The sequence below is a fragment of the Melanerpes formicivorus genome, unplaced genomic scaffold (assembly GCF_026170545.1).
Source record: "Melanerpes formicivorus ecotype bairdi unplaced genomic scaffold, bMelFor1.0.p_v2 SCAF_6, whole genome shotgun sequence".
NCBI classification, from domain to species: domain Eukaryota; kingdom Metazoa; phylum Chordata; class Aves; order Piciformes; family Picidae; genus Melanerpes; species Melanerpes formicivorus.
The window spans coordinates 13,643,251-13,662,310 of NW_027142358.1; the positions used below are offsets into that span (position 1 = coordinate 13,643,251).

A 19,060-nucleotide genomic window follows, 5' to 3' on the forward strand; every position below is an offset into this window, starting at 1 on the left:
ACCAGAGGATGCTGAGCTCCACAGCTTTGAATTGTCAAACAACTTGTCCTTTCATTCACCAAAAAGGAGCAAACGTTAATACAACCCTCTGTCACGGTCACTTCAGACCTCATGTCCTGTAAGAAGGCTTGAAGTTCAGAGTACTTGTCTAGCCTAATACTCAAAATACATACCCTCATATCACCTGCACCCCACCCCTGAACTATAGCCTTCCTCTCTTCCCTCCCCCTGCCCCACATGCTGTGCCTCTACCTCCTTCCCCTGGCAGGGCTGCGGTACTGCACATTCCTCCTTATTTTGCTCCCTAGAGCTTGCACTTCCCTCTAGGGCCCCACATCCTGCAGCCTATGGTCCCCCAAACTCCTGTCTCACAACACCACATCTCCCCACAGCTCACCATGGAGACATACCCCTTTCCTTTCCTTCCCTTCCCTAGCAGTACATAGGGCAGCCCCAGTTCAGCTCTGGTTTCCCATCTGCAATGGCAGCATTATATCAAACTGCATTTTACAAGTAAATCACGTGCTCAGCCACTGAGGGTGCAGAGCCAAGAAACACTCCAGTGTGTGGGGGAGGGGAGCTGATATATTTGTTTCATGTGACCAGTTTACAGCAATTTCACTAAGAATAGGAACAGAATCTCCCCCCATACTTCTCCACTAACACCAACCGCTTCCTGTGGACACTCTCACAGCAGAGATGTGGAGCAAATGCACAACTGGAGAGCCTGGCATCTCATGGTGACTGCAGCTAACTTTGAAGTCAGAGGTGAGACACTAGCCTTGCACCCCAGCTGACTGAAGGCTTCTGTGCAAAGAATTGATATTTCCTATAAGATAGTGACAGGTTGTGGAAAAATAGTGGTGGGGAAAAATGTACAATGCAGTATTAAATGTAGGGCAGAAGCATGCTCTGTTACTCTACAGGTATTGGAAGTGTTCCTCATACCCCAGTTGAAGCATGACAGCCAAAAATGCTCTAGTGCAAAGTGCAAATGACGTCTGATGTCCCGACTTGGCAACTAGAGAGTTCCTCTGCATTTCTGAGTGCAAGGTCTGAAGCAGCACTGCAGAGAGCATGTTGTAGTCCAGCACACAGAAAAAGGCAGAAGTTGAGGGTTAGGGGCCTGAGTGGCAGAAGGCTGTAGTTCCAGTGTAACTTATACACATGAGTACCAACGTTTCTTTGTTAGAAAGTTGAGGGAGGAGTAATGGAAGGGGCTGGCTCTAAATTGTTTTTCAATATACAGTATCCCAACATGCTGTCTCAGAGATTAAGAAGAACCAAGTGATTTTTTAAATAAAAACAGAGTCTAAATTTTAGAGGAGTTCCACACACTTTCTGCAATAGGATGGATAGGACAATATGCATAGTGGTCTCTCAAACAGAGCTGTGCAATGTTTTTCTTAGGTGCCCTTTGCAGCTCTCTCTTCGCTCCCACAGCATCTTTTGTTGTACAATCTGTAGGTATGTAATAAACTCTACTAAGCAGCCTGAAAAACCCTGAAGCACAAGAGGTTTTCCCCATCTTTAAATAAATGGAGGAGAAAGGTAGAAGTACCGAAACCAGGGACCATGTCAATGACAAATCTGTGAACAAACTCAGATCTTTGGAATTTGATCCTCTCATTACCACATTTTTTCATCCCTCTGCAGAAAGAGAAATGAAGATAGAAACAACAGAGTTCAAATCTAATGGATTTTGAGTAGTGTCTGAAAGCAAAAATTGATAGGGGGAGCATTAGCACTGCTGTGATACTTCACCAAATCTCACTCTGGGAGGCATGAAATCCTACCTCAATGCCATACCAAGACTAATGGATTTTTATTATAAAGGGCCAGTGTTCAGAATTAAAGAAAACAATAATTTTAAAGCCACATTTAGCCTATCTGGGTGGAACTGCCACCTAACAAGCCTGCATTGTTTTCAGGCTGTGTTCTTGTCGAGCACAACTTTCTTCACATGGATGCTCCAGATCTGGCCTATCTGCTAAGCACACAGTTCAAAAGTAGTTGCCCTGCTTGGTCACCATGGCTGCTTTCAGATTGCCATGGAAAGAGATGCCTGACTTCCATCTTTTCAAAAGAAGCAGCTGGTGCTCCACAGTTTTGATTTATCATATGGCTACTTTTTTCTGGTTTTGATGGATGCTAATGCTCCTGGCCAGATCAGTTTAGATATTGTTTGCCTGTGCAGGCATTTAACACTGCTACGCCATAATACTAATTTTAAGGCTATCTACAGCTTTCCACACACATCTCCCCAGGTCTCTTGCTATTGTTTCAATCTAAATTATGTGGTGCATTTTGGCATCAAATTCCACAGCAATACATGAAGACACCAGACACTGAATCTCAAGAGAGATAAACAGACAACCTACCCAGAACATCAGTCCTCATTAAGTCCACTCCATACACTGACTGGCAAACAAAAACTGAGGGCAAGGGGTTGAAACTGTAGCTCTTGCTATCTCAAAGCACACAGATCTAAACTGTTGCCTATCCCAAGCAAAAAAAAAGAGGAAAGGAAGGTCTGTCAGCAAAAGAAAGAAAATGCAGTGAAACTGTTATTAAAGGAACTTTGTCTGGTTGAGATTGGGTTTTAATAAGGCAGTGGTTAAGAAGTCATGCCAACATGTCTTAAGAATAAATCCTCCTTGCTCTACAGAACACACAAATGAGGAACAGTGTCAGGCAGAAAAAACTTCTTCCAGGCTACCCACCAGCCAGCTTCAGTTCTGACCTAAAATGAAAATTCTGCCCTACAAACATCGCTTTGACCCACACAAGTTGAATTTCAAACCTGAAGATGACAGTAAAACATAGCCTGCTATGGCCAGCACATAAGAAGCCTCCACAGTCACACATGAGCTCCACAGACCACAAAGGTGGCATCAAGACTGTGGTATCCTCTTCTAACAAAGAGGGTCCCCAACAGCTACCATTTCTGCAGCTGGCATGGTTTTAAAAAAAGTCTCCTTTGCTTCCTTTTTTGCCATCTCTACCTTGACAGCTGTTCTAGCCAGAAGGGACTTGGGACTCTGCTCATCTGATCCCCAAAACTGCTATCTCCATTCCAAGGTGAATGCCATCAAAAGTGATCCCCCCTGCCCTGTCCTGAACCTTTCTCCTCCTCTTCAGTTCTTCCACCAAGCAGTGTATTCAAATACTATAGTCCCTTGCAAGCAGGCAGAGAACAACTACAGAGCTGTCTCAATACAGTATATTGTTATGATACTGCTGCAGGCCCTGCATAGAAGTACATAGCTCACACATCTCATTGGAAAGCTGAAGAAGGTGGGAAAACAGAAGTACAGCTCTTTACCTTAAAAATAAGAAAAAAAGTGGGGAAAAAATTAAAAACTTTGTGCTGTAGGACTGATCACTGCAGCAAAAAGAGGTTGCTGGGTCCCATGACCCAGCAGGAGAAGGGGACAGTGGCAGGAAAGACATCACTCTTCAGAGCTTAAGGACAGTGTCTCCCAAGCTGCCTTTGTTCAACACAGCCAGGATCCGAAGTGACAGCAGCCAGTGGACAGGAAGGCCTAGAAATGATGTCCTCCAGGCCCTAGTAAATGCAAGCATAAAATGTGTTTCTAAAAGAAAAAAAACATTATCAGCACTTGTAGTCAGTAACACAGGAGACAAAGATGATTAAAGAAGTGTCCAGAAACCAAAGCCACAAGAAAAAGCATAGAACATAGGAAGGACAGAGCACCCACCAAAAAGATCAGTGCAAAGAAAATGAGATCATGTGAGCAAAGAAAGCCCAGCTCAGAGACAAGATTCAGTGGCCTTGGTGAAAGGGAGGAAATGACAGCATGGTGGCTATGTAGGACAGGCTGCTCTCCTTCACAAGCTGTAACTCTCAGCAGCAGTGTGAAACATTACTGACCATGTCATCCACAGCTCAACAAATAGCAAGCTTGGTGAACTCTGAGTTTACCAACAGCTGTGATCACCAAGTAATCAGTTCTCCATTTTAAAATTATTTAAAGAATTTCCTTTACTTGAGAGTGTCCCTACATTCATTATTCTACTGCACCATAAAACATGTTTCTCTGTTCAGCTGGAGAAAAGCCATGAGACCATATCCAGTCACCACAGCTGGGGTGGTAGTCAGAGAGGGCATTCAGCCTAACCAGCCACCATCCAAAACAGTGACCATGATGTTGGCTAATCAGCTTAGGAAGTGTCTGCCGCTGATCCATCTGCTTGTTCTCACCTCATGAGCTGAGTCCAGTGCCAAATCAGTGGTTTGGGTGGCAGCCCTGTGAGCAGGGAAGGAAAAAAGATGCAGAAAAGGCAATTTCAAGTCTTCTCTAACGTCATTTGAGCTTCCATGGCAGTTAAAATTACCAACCTTACAGAAACTGCCCTCTGCAAACAGCAACCAAATAAAGCTGCTAGTTCCCAAATGGCTGATGACCAAGCTACAGCTGTGACAGGCAGAGGAGAGGGGGGAGCACACATGAATCCTTGAGTGAGTCACTCGCTCCCTGCATCCCTGCTGGCCTAGATAAATGCTGATGCCAGTTGATGATGGGTGCTGCAAACTTTTAAGCCCACAGTATCTTTGCTCTTCATCTCCTGATGGGCACAGAACCCACACTGAACAATGCAAGTGTGTGAGCAGAAGAGGTAGTCTGAGACAGGTGAGGATGCAATTCAAAGCTCCTTCCTTTTTGAGGAGGGAAAGATAGAAAAAAAAAAGTGAAATTAAATAGATAATAAAAACAGTGATAAAGATACTGTGTAGGAAATTGCTTCTCATCCTTTTATTGTTACAGTTTGTTTATAGTGCTGGCAGTTCACTGGTACCATTCAAGCAAAGAGTTCAGATGATCATATCAAGATTGCTTTACCTCAATGCCAAAGGTTAGGAAGAAGGCAGCAGTAAGCCTGCTAAGAACCCAAAGCAAAAAAGGCTTTGGAATTAAAAGCAGATCATATGGAGTCTAAATAATGGGTGTAATGTCTCCCTTATGGATGCACCAAGGACACAGAACTATTTTAAAACAGATACTCCAGCTAGTGAGATCTCTACACTACAAAAGGCAGTCTCACATGCTGTAAGACCAAGGCACCACAGCCACAAATCGTGCAGTAAAGTCATTCCATGTTTTAAGAATGGAGGGGTTTAGGCAAGTCCTGTAGTGTGTGATGCAGTCTCTATGGGAAAGCTATTAAGTTTTAACTATCTTCACCCAGTGAATATGAGACAGATTCCTTTCCCCTAGTTCCGTAAGTGCATAAACATGTCAGTAGGAACTGGGAGAGACCAGGAAAAGAGCCTTGAATGAACAGAGGGAGTCCCCATTTCTAGCATCTGCAGTGCTAGTGTACACACTGGATGCTAAGGACATCAGCAACCAAAGCTGGTTAGCCAATATTCATATCAAGAAGAAAGGGTCAGGCCACAAACTCTAGGTTTTAGGCTGCTGATGTTCAACTCTGCAATTTGTAAATTCCATCTCCTACTCACACAGCTCTAAAAACTTTCCCCATGACTCTTGGTTGTGAAACAACAGATAGGTAAATCATGGTTGCTCTCACAGTTACAAGTGCATGAGATATCACTGGCTTCTCCTTCAAATCATTATCCTAAATCATTCAGGGAATGCAAAGAAATAGAAGACCAGCTTCTCCTTTGTCTAATCCATCTATTCCTCTGTCCTGAAAAAGTATCTTACAGTGTTCTTCCCACTTCCTACTACACCCCCCTAAACCCCTCATCCCCCACCCCCATCATGCAAGAAGTACCTTTAAAGCTTCCTTGTCTATGACTTAAGACACAAAATGGGAAGATGACAGTGTTGTCACCAATGGTGAAAGGCAAGGAATATGCATAGAAATGTGAGCAGCACAAAGCAGAAAGAAAGATGCTACATAGGGCACCTGTCTCAACCAAGACTATGGTAACATCAAATCTTATGATGTATGCACACTTGTGACAGCTTCATAAACAGTCACTGATAAAACTAAATATTGAGGAAAGGTCAACAGTTCAAACTACTTGTGTAGTCTTTCTACAGAAGCCTAGGCAGACAGTACTGCTTGAATGCTTTGATGCCACATTTCCCTAAGGAAACTGCTGCCAAAACAAGCGTATCTGAACTCATTTACTGCTATACTAATATGTGAACTGGAAAGATATGATCATTTCTGCAGCCTTCAGAACAACACAGCTCACATTGAGAAACAGAGCAAGAGAATGAATGGAACAGTAGTCAGATATGAAATGCTGCTCTAACTCCACCCCACAACAGGCAAAGCAAATTGACTGTGCTAGTCACTGGAGTACTCTGTCCAGTCTCCAGCTATGTACTGCCTATTGATTCTCCTGAAGCAACCAATGCTGCTACACCTTCCAAGGACACATTTGGCCAACAATGCCCATCAGCCAATACCAGGGCATCCCAAGACATAGGTAATCATGTCTAAAATTTCCCAAAAATGTAAAGATGCCTCACCTTAAAAAGGCCTGTCTCCCACTCAGCTCTGGCAAAAGTATCCTAAAACAAAGTGAATCTCTGCTGTAAATGGAGGGAGTTCAGGGACTAAATCCTATTATGGAGAGCCAGAGAAAACCAGTTTCCCATTCTGCTGCACTCCAAAATACCATGTAGAAACACAGCAATGGACAAATCAATGAGTGCACTTAGAAGGAAATAAAGAAGCCTTCCAGAATTCCATCAGTTGACCTCATCCATCCAAAACTACTCTAGTTTAATCTCTGCTTAACTTCCCTGAGCATCTGGCTCCTGAGCACAGAACATACGTCACATGCCCCAGGGTTTATATATCCCTGCCAGAGGTAGATTTGTATCAATTGGCTCAGGTCCTGCTTGTGCAATTGATCATCCTTTGTCATATTTGGAAATGGCATTTTTTTTAGCTAAACTCTGGGACCTGGGGCAAGAGATTCATCATTTTGCTCTTCAGTAGCCCAAGAACTGAGACAAAAGGATTTTGGGAAGAGGAAGTCACTAGGATTGTTGAGCCTGTGCAGAACCTAGTGGACTGTCTTCTTCAGAGAAACATGTGTTTAGGATGAACAACTTAATGCTCCTCCACTACCAGCATTTTTGCTAGGCTTTAAACAGCATATGTTTCCTTACAGTGGCCAAAGTTTAATTTGATGTCCAACTCAAGCAGAGATTTCTTGGTTTTGAAGTCCAAGTTTCCCTTTTGCCCTCCTACCATCTCACCACGCTTGAGGACTTCTTTCTTCCTTTACATTTTAACAGATTTGTGTTTTTAAATAAAACATGTTTTTCATTTTAAAAGATAACTAACTGAAAAGGCCTATGGAAGAAAATGCATACTTTGCTCTTTAACAGTAAAGTCAGCAGGAAACTTCATATAAATCTTAATTCAGAAGGTACACAAGAGACAGCTGAGTGTCATGGCTGACGACCTGTGGAAGTCAGGCAGACACATGGCACTTGGCTATCTTCAATGCTGCAAGCACCCAGGAGACCTGCAAGTGCAGATGTAGGCAAAAGCAAGAAGCAACCCTGCCATGGGAGTATCAATTAAGGCCACCTATAAGCTGGATGTAAAGAGGGGGTGGGGAAAGGCTGCAGAGAAGACCTCGTGTCATACCAGGACAGGCAGGGAGAGCCATCTAAGAGGACAGGTTACCTGGATGGGGGAAGGGCAGGATGGGAGCTGCAGAGCAAAAGAGAGTGAAAACGAGGCACCCCCTTGCCAGCCAAAGGACATGTTTAAAAAAGAGGGAGGAGACAATTCCTTGAAAATTCTCTCTTATAGTATCACAGTGATGTTTAAACAACTGCTTCAGCAGACACAGAAATGCAAGATGAATATGACAGAGGCTGGTTTGTCATCCTCCAAAGAGGACACATGGTCCCACCAAGCACTACTCTCTCTGCTCCCTCCAGGAAGTTCACAAGGCAGAGATGGAAGGAGAGTAGTAACACAGTCTTTCTTGTCCTTGATGCCTTGAAAACAGCAAGGCATTTGAAGTGCAAAACAAACTGACCAAACTTACATGCAGTTTTCTAGATTTCTTTTCAGTAAAGGTCAATGTGACAAACTCAGGGTTTTTTTATGGAATCTGTGTGCCAAACCCCAGACAACACTCCAGAGCACTCTTGTTGAAGTCCCTTACAGATCTGTCTCTGATGACTAACCCTTGGGACCATGGAAGCAACTCAAAGAACAGAGTTCAGAGAACTTCTGTGTTAGAATTTTTCTATTTGATAAAAAAATTCCATCTAAAACTAATCTTCCTATTAAATTCCAAGTCCTGCTTTTAAACAACACAATTACCAAATGTATGAGTAGTATCTCCATATACATCTTGGTAAATAATGTTTCTGGCTCTTTTGGGTAGCTTGTTAGGATTGTGTATATCTGGGAGGGCCAGACAGCATGGCACTAAAACAATAAGCTTTCTCCAAAAGCTTTTAGCAAACCCACAAGCTTTCTAACCTGTGGGCTGGAAGCTGTTTGTTGATAGAGTGCCAAGAGAAAAATGGGATGCTCTTTTGCAAGGACCAGACAGAATCAGGAGCAAGCATCTGAGTACAATCCAAATGTAACAGACTAACGGCATGCAGTGAAAGGTTTCACCAAAGAAGTTAAGGCAAAGGTTGATTCTTCTGCATTGTGAACATGACACAGAACCCAGCATGAGAATAAGCAAAGATCAGCAGCAAATCATTTAAGAAGCATGCCGTGATCCTAACAAAAATGAATACATAAATTACCATCTGGAATTAAGTTTCACATAAGGAAAAGGGGCAATAACCTGCCTTTCATAAAAGCATTGCACTGCTACACTACTGATAAGAATAAAATAAAACAAGAGCTAAGAGATTCCATCAACAGTCTTGCTCTGAGCAACTACTTTTATTTTCATGAGAGAGGAGAGGAGAAGAGAAAGGTAAAAACAAACAAACAAAACAAACCTCACAAGCCTAAAGCCTTCACTAGTCACTGATAGGATAAGTTGTATTTACAAAGAGTGCATTAGTCATCCACTGGTTTTGTTCCAGAGGAAGCAGAGCAGGGCTCTATCTTCCAGGCTTCCATGGGAGACAAGACCTCTGTGCCCAATGTGCAGCTACTGCACACTTTATTCCAGAAAGCACTCATGACAGCACAAGGTCCCTGCATCCTTCCACTCAGGTGCTGGCTTCTGCTCCCTGACAGACACCAACTAGAAGGCACAGGTGGAAAGCAGATCCTTCCGATTAGTATTGGCCTGCACTGCCTCTCAGGGCTCTGTCTATTAAATGCATCTAAACAGCACCACCAGCTCTGGTGGAAGATGCAGGAAAACACTGAGGCTGCAGCTTCTCTAATAGCTGTCACTGCTCACATGAAAGCTCATCCATAAAGGAAGGAAGGAGTGCAAGGCAAGCAATTCAGAGCAAAGACAGCCACTCCTCCTTTCCGCCCTAAAGTCTCAGCACGCTGCAGAAAGCCTGAAGTACACAGAGACCCTACCTTACCCAGGGCAGTTTACAGCATCTGGACTACAACATACTTCTGCATAACATCCATGCACGCCCCAGCTCTCTCAGCACACTTCATCCCCAGTAGTCAGACAGGAATTGTTTCTTCATGCCCACCTCCTACTTGTGTGCTGGCTACAGCAATTGGGAAAGGCTGTGACAAGTGGGAGCTGCTGCTCGGCATGGAGAGAGCAGCAAGGAAATGCAGTAGCAGTGTCTCCACTGGTACCTGCAGAGAGGTTCACATGGCAGCGGGCTGGAGGGTTGGGAAGGTTGGGGAATGCAACACTGGTCACAGAACACATTCAGTCCCTTGAAATGCTGAGCTATTGACTCTTCAAGTGCTTCTGAGCTGCAGGAAATCTGTCTACAGTTTATTTGAAAAATTTTGGTAAGCTCTTGAACCACTTAGAAGAGGGCTGCCGATTTAGTGCATGTTTTACTGCTGCTGTTACACAAATCTACTCATTTCTGTTAAAAATAAATTAATAATAACAAAACCAAGCAAACGAATTCAAACTTCTAACCACTCATGCCTGCTAACAGTGATTTTCCTGCCTCCTCCCCATGCCCAGCCACTCATTCATCTTCACACAAAACAGCAAAGGGATTATGCAGATGTTGCTTTGCTTTCCTGACCTTCTTAACCTCTGTCCATGTGCTATCAGCAATGCTCTGCATTCACTGTCCTATCATTCATACGTCAGAGGCTAACTCTGTTCTGGCAGCAGCTTTATTCAGAAGCTGTGTAGTAATTCTCATCTCCTGCTACACAGGTTCACAGATGCAGAGATGGCAACTACCACACTCCCTGCACATATGGGAAGCAAAATCCAAAAACCACACTAGTTGTAAACTACAACTGCAAAGAAAGACAACAGAGGCACCTTATCCAGAGCTATCTGACTGAGGGGCAGAAAAAACACTGGAAAACTGAATGCTGGAAGAGGTCCTCAGCAGGAATAGCATAGAGCATCTGTGGATGTATGCCTAGTGAAGAGAGAGGGGGAGAGGGAACTAAAAGACATGATTTCACTTTAGCTTCCAGCAATATAAAGGAATCACAGAAGGTAGCTTAGCCATCTATTTGTATATAAGCTGTTTTCTAGCCCAGGGTGGAAGTTCGGCCTAATCCAAAAAGAGAGGCTGCACAAATCCTGCAGAATAGGTCAGCAAGGATTTTCATAGTAATCACTTGCCCACACTATGAACACAGGAAATTTGCATCCCATGCAGAGAAGATAAACTACCTTCTGTTCAACACCCAGCTTCAGAGAGTCTGAGAAGAGATGCTAAGGGCAATCTAGAATAAATCCATGGCCATGTCCAGTGCAAGAGACCAAACACCCTTCAGATTCAAAACAACATCTCAGTCTACAACTGGGGAGATGCCAGTTGAACAAGAAAGACTCAAACTTACTCAAACTGCAGAAAGCATATAGCAGACACAGGTTCAGCTGGCACAGGAAGGTCTCTGACAGGGACAAGAGGCTAACATCTAAGTGGCTATCACTGCAGCGATCATTATTGTCTTGCTTCGAAATCCCAGCACATGTAAAATGCAGCTGTCCTCACCTATCCACTATCACCCAAAACATGCAGGGAAGAAGCAGGTATCTGTTATTTTGATTCCAAAGTCAGACCAAAGGGGGCTCATCCCTGCTGTATCCACAGTTTTCCTCTATCTTCTGCAGCACTCTAGACTTATCCTGAAGAGCTGCAGGGTTGACACATAGAATCATAGAATCAGTAAGGTTGGAAAAGACATCAGAGATCGAGTACAACCTGTCATGCAACACCTCATGACTAACTAAACCATGGCTTCAAGTGTCACATCCAATCCTCTTTTGAACACCTCCAGGGATGGTGACTCCACCACCTCCCTGGGCAGCCCATTCCAATGGCAAATAACTGTTTCTATGAAGAACCTTCTCCTCACCTCGAGCCTAAACTTCCCCTGTTGCAGCTTGAGACTGTGTCCTCTTGTTCTGGTGCTGGTTGCCTGGGAGAAGAGACCAACCCCCACCTGGCTACAGCCTCCCTTCAGGTAGTTGTAGAGGGCAATAAGGTTTCCCCTGTGCCTCCTATTATCCAGGCTAAACAATCCCAGCTCCCTCAGCCTCTCCTCATAGGGCTTGTGCTCAAGGCCTCTCACCAGCCTTGTTGCCCTTCTCTGGACATGTTCAAGTGCCTCAATGGCCTCCTTAAATTGAAGGGCCCAGAACTGGCACAGTACTCAAGGTGTGGCCTAACCAGTGCAGAGTACAGGGGCACAATGACTTCCCTGCTCCTGGTGGGCACACTATTTCTGATCCAAGTCAGGATGCAGTTGGCCTCCTTGGCCACCTGGGCACACTGCTGGCTCATGTTCAGCCAGCTGTCAGCCAGTAGCCCCCAGGTCCCTTTTTGCCTGGCTGCTCTCCAACCACTCTGACCCCAGCCTGTAGCGCTGCATGGGGTTGTGGTGGCCAAAGTGCAGCACTTAGCACTTGGACTTGTTAAATGACATCCTGTTGGACTCTGCCCATCTGTCCAGCCTGTCAAGGTCCCTCTGGAGAGCCCTTCTACCCTCTAACAGATCAACACCTGCTCCCAACTTGGTGTCATCTGCAAACTTACTAATGGTGGACTCAATCCCCTCCATCCAGATCATCAATAAAGATATTGCACAGGATTGGGCCCAACACTGATCCTTGGGGGTCACCACTGGTGACTGGCTGCCAGCTGGATGTGGCATCATTCACCACCACTCTCTGGGCTTGGCCCTCCAGCTAGTTCCTAACCCAGCACAGAATGCTCCTGTCCAAGCCATGGGCTGACAGCTTGACCAGCAGTTTGCTGTAGGGGACAGTGTCAAAGGCCTTGCTGAAGTCCAGGTAGACCACATCCACAGCCTTCCCCACATCCACCAGGTGGGTCATCTGATCATAGAAGGAGATCAGGTTGGTCATGCAGGACCTGTCCTTCCTAAATCCATGTTGGCTGGGCCTGATCCCTTGGCTGTCCTGCAGGTGCACTGTGATTGCCCCCAAGATGATCTGCTCCATAATCTTTCCTGGCACTGAGATGAGGCTGACAGGCCTGTAGTTTGCAGGTTCATCCATCCAGCCCTTCTTGTGGATGGGCATCACACATTGGCCAGTTTCCAGTCATCTGGGACCTCTCTGGTGAGCCAGGACTGGTGGTAAATGATGGAGAGTGGCTTGGCCAGCTCGTCTGTCAGCTCTCTCAGCACCCTAGGATGGATCCCATCCAGTCCCATGGACTTGTGAGTATCCAAGTGGCTCAGCAAGTCCCTAACTACTTCCTCATGGATTTCAAGGGTACTACATTGCTCCCTGACCCCATCTACCAGTTCAGGAGGCCAGTTATCCTGAAGTCCTCCTGCCTTACTGTTGAAAATGGAGGCAAAGAAGGTATTTAGTACCTCAGCCTTTTCCTCATCTTTAGTTACAATGTTCGCCTCCAGGTCCAATAAGGAGTGGAGGATCTTCTTGCCCCTCTTTTTAGCATTAATGTATTTATAAAAATGCTTTTTATTGTCTTTCACAGAGGTGGCCAGCTTAAGTTCTAACTGGGCTTTTGTCTCTCTAATTTTTCTCCTACATGATCTAACAACATCCTTAAACGTATCAGGAGAAGCCTTCCCCCCCTTTCCAAAGGTGATACAGCCTCTTTTTTTCCCTTAATTCCTTCAGGAGCTGCTTGCCCATCCAGGCTGGTTGCCTTCCCCAGTGGCTCATCTTTCAGCACGTGAGCACGGCCTGTTCCTGTGCCTTCAAGAACTCCTGTTTGAAGGGACATCCAGCAGGGCATAGCAGAATCACCTTCCCAAGAACAATTTTCTCTGGTGCTTTGGGGGCAAAAAAAAAATATTAAAAAAATATGAAACCTCTTCAAACCAAAATCCCTCAGACCACAACTCAGTTACTGGGACTTTAAAACCCATAGCTAACAGCTCCTAGTTTTCCAGGGTGTGTAAATGTGATTAGGATGTACCTGTCACAGATGCATTTCCATTCCTTTGGCAGGAAAGGTGCATTATGAAGCAAAGCAAAGCATGCTGCAGCAGACATGGGTTACTAGGCTTTTTGGTCACTTTGCTAGTTTTCAGGTAACTTTTTCACAGTTCAGAAGTTATGGAAGTTGGAGTAACTACCTATGCATGCCACAGCCACAGTACTAACTTTCTTGACCTCAAGGGCATTAAAAACACCAGCATCCCTAACATACCACAGTTAGTACATACATAGGCTATTGAAACCCCAGGCTTCTCACTGCCCTGTCTTTGCTGCTTTGCCTTAAATGGACAGATAGGTGGCTCCCACCAGCACCTTCCATCTACCTGCCCCCTCACCTCAACTAAGAGAGGGGACAGAAATCACCCTTCCTTAGGATCTGATGGTGATACATTCAGCACTGTTGACAAACTATTAGCTATAAGAACTCAAGTGAGCACAGGTGTTTGTCTATAGGGTTAGGGGCTGGAAAAATTCCATGAGGCTGGTCTTTAACAAACAAGAACCCATGCAAGGGGATACCATAAGCAGCTGTTCTCTGGCAAGTCAAGACCTTTGCTTTAGAAGTGCAGTAGCAGAGTGAGTGATGGAGCGGAACTGAAGTGGTAAGCAAATGGTGTAACAATTTCCTCTGGATCTAGAGGAAAGCAAGAGACAAGACACCCAGCTTCTATTATTGTTCCTGCTGGGCACCTTCTGTCCTTGCAAAAGAGCCTCAAAGCTTTATGGAAATGCCTGAACTGCAATCAAAGGTTTAATCACAGCATGAGTAGATATATCCACATTAGCATTATACTCGCTAGCAGGAGTAGTAATAGGAGGATTCATGGACTTTAACACAAATTGTACAGGCCTGATGGGAACCTACATATGTGCCTAAGTTGCTAGCCTATGCTGAAACCCACATCACTGTGACTTCAATGCTATTATCTCTACACTACTAAGAACAATTTTATTGAAGTGTGTGCTTCATGCCGCAATTACACCTTCTGCTATACTGCCTGCAGAGACCAAACTCCTCCTTCATCCGTACATACTTAGTACTTGTACAGAGACTAAGGTAAGTGAGATAAGAGGAACTGTTCTGCACATTTTCCTACTCCAGCATTGAACACAGAGAGATGAGTTCTACAGTTACAGCAGTAGTAGTAATAAAAGTAAATAATAATACAAAGGCGTATAGAAAGGGAAGGACTCCTACAGCTCACAGCCCATGTCAGTGAAGTGATTATATTTCATATCTTAACTTCACTGACCAGTAAATTCTGTTTCCAGTGCAGTGAGTTGGTAGTGTCAACCTCCAGCTCAGTGGTTGCAAAGATTTACAAATACACATGCAGTAACTTCATGATGGTAGTCTCTGAGCAGAAGTTGCTGGCATCCACAGGTGCCCTGCTCTCCCACACTAGCTCTACATTTCAAAACTGGCACTACAGGGAAGGAAACAAAACAAGAGCTATCTTTGCATAAGTTTTAGAGCCTCCAGGTAAATTCAGTAACACACAGGACTAACTATTTCCCATGGGTCTAGTTTCCCATTTCAGCATGCTAGCAGCACCACCTCCACGTTCGAAACTGTGGTCACATCCTTCAGCTGCCTTTTTACATTACATCACTCAGCAGGTGAGTCAACACTGGTAGGTAGTTTGTTCAACTTATGCCTCAATTCTCCTCCTGAGCATGTTCAACCCCTTGATTAAGTTAATGTTCTCCCTGATCTAGCAGTCAGAAGTGTTTTCAAATTGTATGAGAGAAGAGATTGCCAAGAAAACCAGGAAGCCTCCAACACCCAGAACTTCATCCTTTCATCTCTGAATGGTATCAGAAAGTATGGAGGTTTTAAAATATCTGTTTCTGAATTTTGTAAAGATTGAGCCACCTTCAAAAGATGTAACAGCAAAAGATGGAAAAAGGCTTTGTAACAGGAGGGCCAGATAAACGACACTGAGCCATAATCAACAGGACAGAACTTGTTGTACCACCAGCATGCTACCAGGATCTCAGGAGTCTGAGGCTTACTCAAGTTACAGGCTACTGCTGGCTACCTGAGGCCACTGCACCAAAGAAACTGAGAAGCAGATCAGCCATAATCACACAATTCAATGGATGTGTTTTGGAACTTCTGGAACAATTAGGTCCACAAGGGCTCAGATGTACTGTTGCTAGAAGAAGAGCAAGTCCCTGTACATTGTTTTTCCCTCCTTCCTTTCTCTTCCACAAGCAAAACACTCAAAATACAAAGTGTAAAAAAATAATCTATCCTGTTAAAGGTAAAGAACAACTGAACACAATCCTCTCTTCCATTAATATTTACATGACGTAAATCTCTGCAAAAGACTCCCTGAAGTTGGAGTGGCACTTGTTCATGGAAAAAGCACAGAAAACAAATAACTAGAACCCTAGGATCTACAAACCAGTTTATTCTGCAGTAGCAGAGGTAAATAGGAAAGAGGGCATGAAAAGGAGGGGCCAGAAGACACTCTATTCAGCCTGCACCACCACTAGCCCATCACTGGGCAACTAGCCACTCACCAGTAGTCCCATGTCAGGAAAGCAGGTAATAAAGGCAGTCTCAAAATGAATGTACAAATTTTAATTAGAGTCCTCCTACATAACTGAGAGACCAGCAACTTTCTCCAAGACTTCAACAGAACACTTTAAAGCTCACCAAAGCAGATGGAGTTTCTCAATTGCTACAGAAATCTTATACAAACAATCCTGTTTGTCTGAAGATTCTTCCTGAGGGAATGGAAGGAAAGGCGGTATAGTGATAGGACCCAAGAAAAGAGTGAATGTTCCCTGAAATGCCCTGATGGCACAAGTACTGGGCAGGAAAGTAACAGCCTGCCTTCACTGCAGACAAAGCACACTGCGCTGCTCACACATACCAACCCATGTGTACAGAGGGCATTACTCCCACCTCCAGCCCTTAATAGTGAATGTTTGAATGACATTCCACCAGAGTATGGAGGAGGCATTATTCTACCTGATGGACCTGGAAAAACTACATCCTGAGATGCACAAAGACACAGAGGCAGCAGCTGAGAGGGAAGGACCAGGGAGATTAATGTGTTTATCTCCTCACTTAAGTCTCTTAACGGCCAATGGTTTCAGCCTGATGGCAGCAACAGGACTAAAAATAAGAACTCGGGCATTATCAGTGACTCATCATGTGGGCAATGACGCTGTGAGGGATCACAGAGAAAACCGCTCCCACTCCTGCAGCCTAGCTCTCAAATCATAGGAAATCACTTCCCAAAGCGATTAGGGAGACAAAACAGAGACCTCTTCATTCAAGCAACGTTAAGAGTGTGTGACACTCTCTTCAACCATACTGTGGCTTTAAATAGACAATCATAGCACTCTCAGACACAAAATTTGGGTTCAGCACTTGCACCTAGGCTTGTAAGAGAGGGAGCAAACAACATCATTAAGTCCACACCTTCAGAACATTAAAATTCCCTGATAGAGGTAATACTGCTGGTCCTCATTTCTGTCTGGATCATGTCTACCAGTAAACACATGTCACTGGCACAGAAATTCCTTCATGTTGTATTATAAGAGTTCCTACAGCACAGCCAAGTGCATATAAGCAAACCTAGCACCACAGCAAAATGCCATTTAGACTGAAAAATCTCCTGCTCCTTCCAAAAAAAGCCCATCAGCCCTTCAGATGGTACATTGGTAATTCAGCTGTGTAGAGATGCAGTGGCATCTCCAATTCCCTAGCTAAAATACTGGAATTGAGGATTCTGGTTGAACAGCTGTATGAGCTAAAGGTCCCACCATAAAAACACTTCCTTTTACCATTCCCTCCCTCCCCCCAGTATTTTTTTTCTTCAGTATTTACAGGAAGAAAGAGTGATAATGCTCTTCTGGCACTGCCTCTGGTGTAGAATTGTCCAACAGCAGGTACAGGAAGTCCCTTCGTTGTAATACTGACAGTCACTGCAGTCCCATTTTTTCTGTTTCCTAATGGCCCTGCACTCTCTTTGCTTCTGATGCTGGTACAAGCATTTGTACAGCAGACCACTGAAAGGGCTGAACAGATCCACCATTAACCTGATCCATCATGTAACTATACAAAGAATTTATGCTGGTGCAAGGTGAGAATCAAGAGCCACAAGAAAGTCTGCCTCTTTCAGCAGCACCTTACAGCTCACTCTATGACTGCTCATGAAGTTATGGGATACAACTCCACTATCCTATGATATGCTATGATGCTCCAAGAATCAGTCCCTGAAGTGGTTTATTTCACATTCTATGCCATTCTAGTGTTCCAACTGAATTAGACTACCCTTAATTTCTGATCCATCATGACAGACCATTATTCATCAGAGCTCCCCCAACATTGTCCCTTTGTAACTCCTGGCATTCATATGCAAGGTCATCCTTTTATAAGTAAAAAACTGAGATCTATCTTTACCCATCCCCTTATCACATATTGAAGACAAATACCCAGTTTCACAGATTAAAAAGAATAAAGCAATTTATTTGACAATTACAAGGAGTCTGCAGTACAGCCAGGCTTTGCGGAGTCCTAGATCCTGTGTCTGAAAGCAAGAAGAAAAAGCTCAGACAGGTAACACCAGGACAGCACATGAGATCTGGGTTATAACAAGACAAAGATGACATTGCACTGCTTTAGAAATGGGCTCTTCAGCAGCTAGTAAAACACACTGATTTCCCAAGACACAATTATGCAGCTGGCTGCTTACAGTCACAACTAAGCACCTCACCAGTAAGAACCACAGGCAGTGTCTGATATCCATTGGGTTGGCTACTGTTCTTTAACAAGATCAGCCAAAACCAGAGTGTTTTGAGGGCAATGTTGAGGGCATTGAGTCTATCATCAGTAAATTTGCTGATGACACCAAGCTGGGGACAGGAGTTGATCTGCTAGAGGGTAGAGAGGCTTTGCAGAGAGACCTCGACAGGCTGGACAGATGGGCAGAGTCCAACGGCATGAGATTGAACACATCCAAGTGCCGGGTTCTGCACATTGGCCACAACAACCCCATGCAGTGCTACAGGCTGGGGTCAGAGTGGCTGGAGAGCAGCCAGGCAGAGAGGGACCTGGGGGTGCTGGTTGATGGTAGGATGAACATGAGCCTGCAGTGTGCCCAGGCAGCCAAGAGGGCCAATGGCATCCTGGCCTGCATTAAGAACAGTGTGGCCAGCAGGAGCAGGGAGGTCATTCTGCCCCTGTACACTGCACTGGTTAGGCCACACCTCGAGTACTGTGTCCAGTTCTGGGCCCCTCAGTTTAGGAAGGATGTTGACTTGCTGGAACGAGTCCAGAGAAGGGCAACGAAGTTAGTGAGGGGCTTGGAACACAAGCCCTATGAGGAGAGGCTGAGGGAGCTGGGGCTGCTTAGCCTGGAGAGGAGGAGACTCAGGGGTGACCTTATTGCTCTCTACAACTACCTGAAGGGGGGTTGTAAACGGGCAGAGGTTGGTCTCTTCTCCCAGGCAACCAGCACCAGAACAAGAGGACACAGTCTCAGGCTGCGCCAGGGGAAGTTCAGGCTGGAGGTCAGGAGGAAGTTTTAC

At 44.8% G+C, this 19,060-nt stretch overlaps 1 protein-coding gene and 1 long non-coding RNA gene across 13 annotated transcripts in view; one reads left to right on the forward strand and one right to left on the reverse strand.

Moving 5' to 3' along the window:
* CAMK2G (calcium/calmodulin dependent protein kinase II gamma) overlaps positions 1-19,060 on the reverse strand; it is a 121,131-nt gene that overhangs the window by 74,004 nt on the left and 28,067 nt on the right. The window lies entirely within an intron of this gene.
* Positions 575-15,619, forward strand: LOC137441886 (uncharacterized). The gene is made up of 3 exons (XR_010987510.1): positions 575-768; positions 15,039-15,130; positions 15,209-15,619. It is a non-coding gene; the product is annotated as an uncharacterized lncRNA (long non-coding RNA).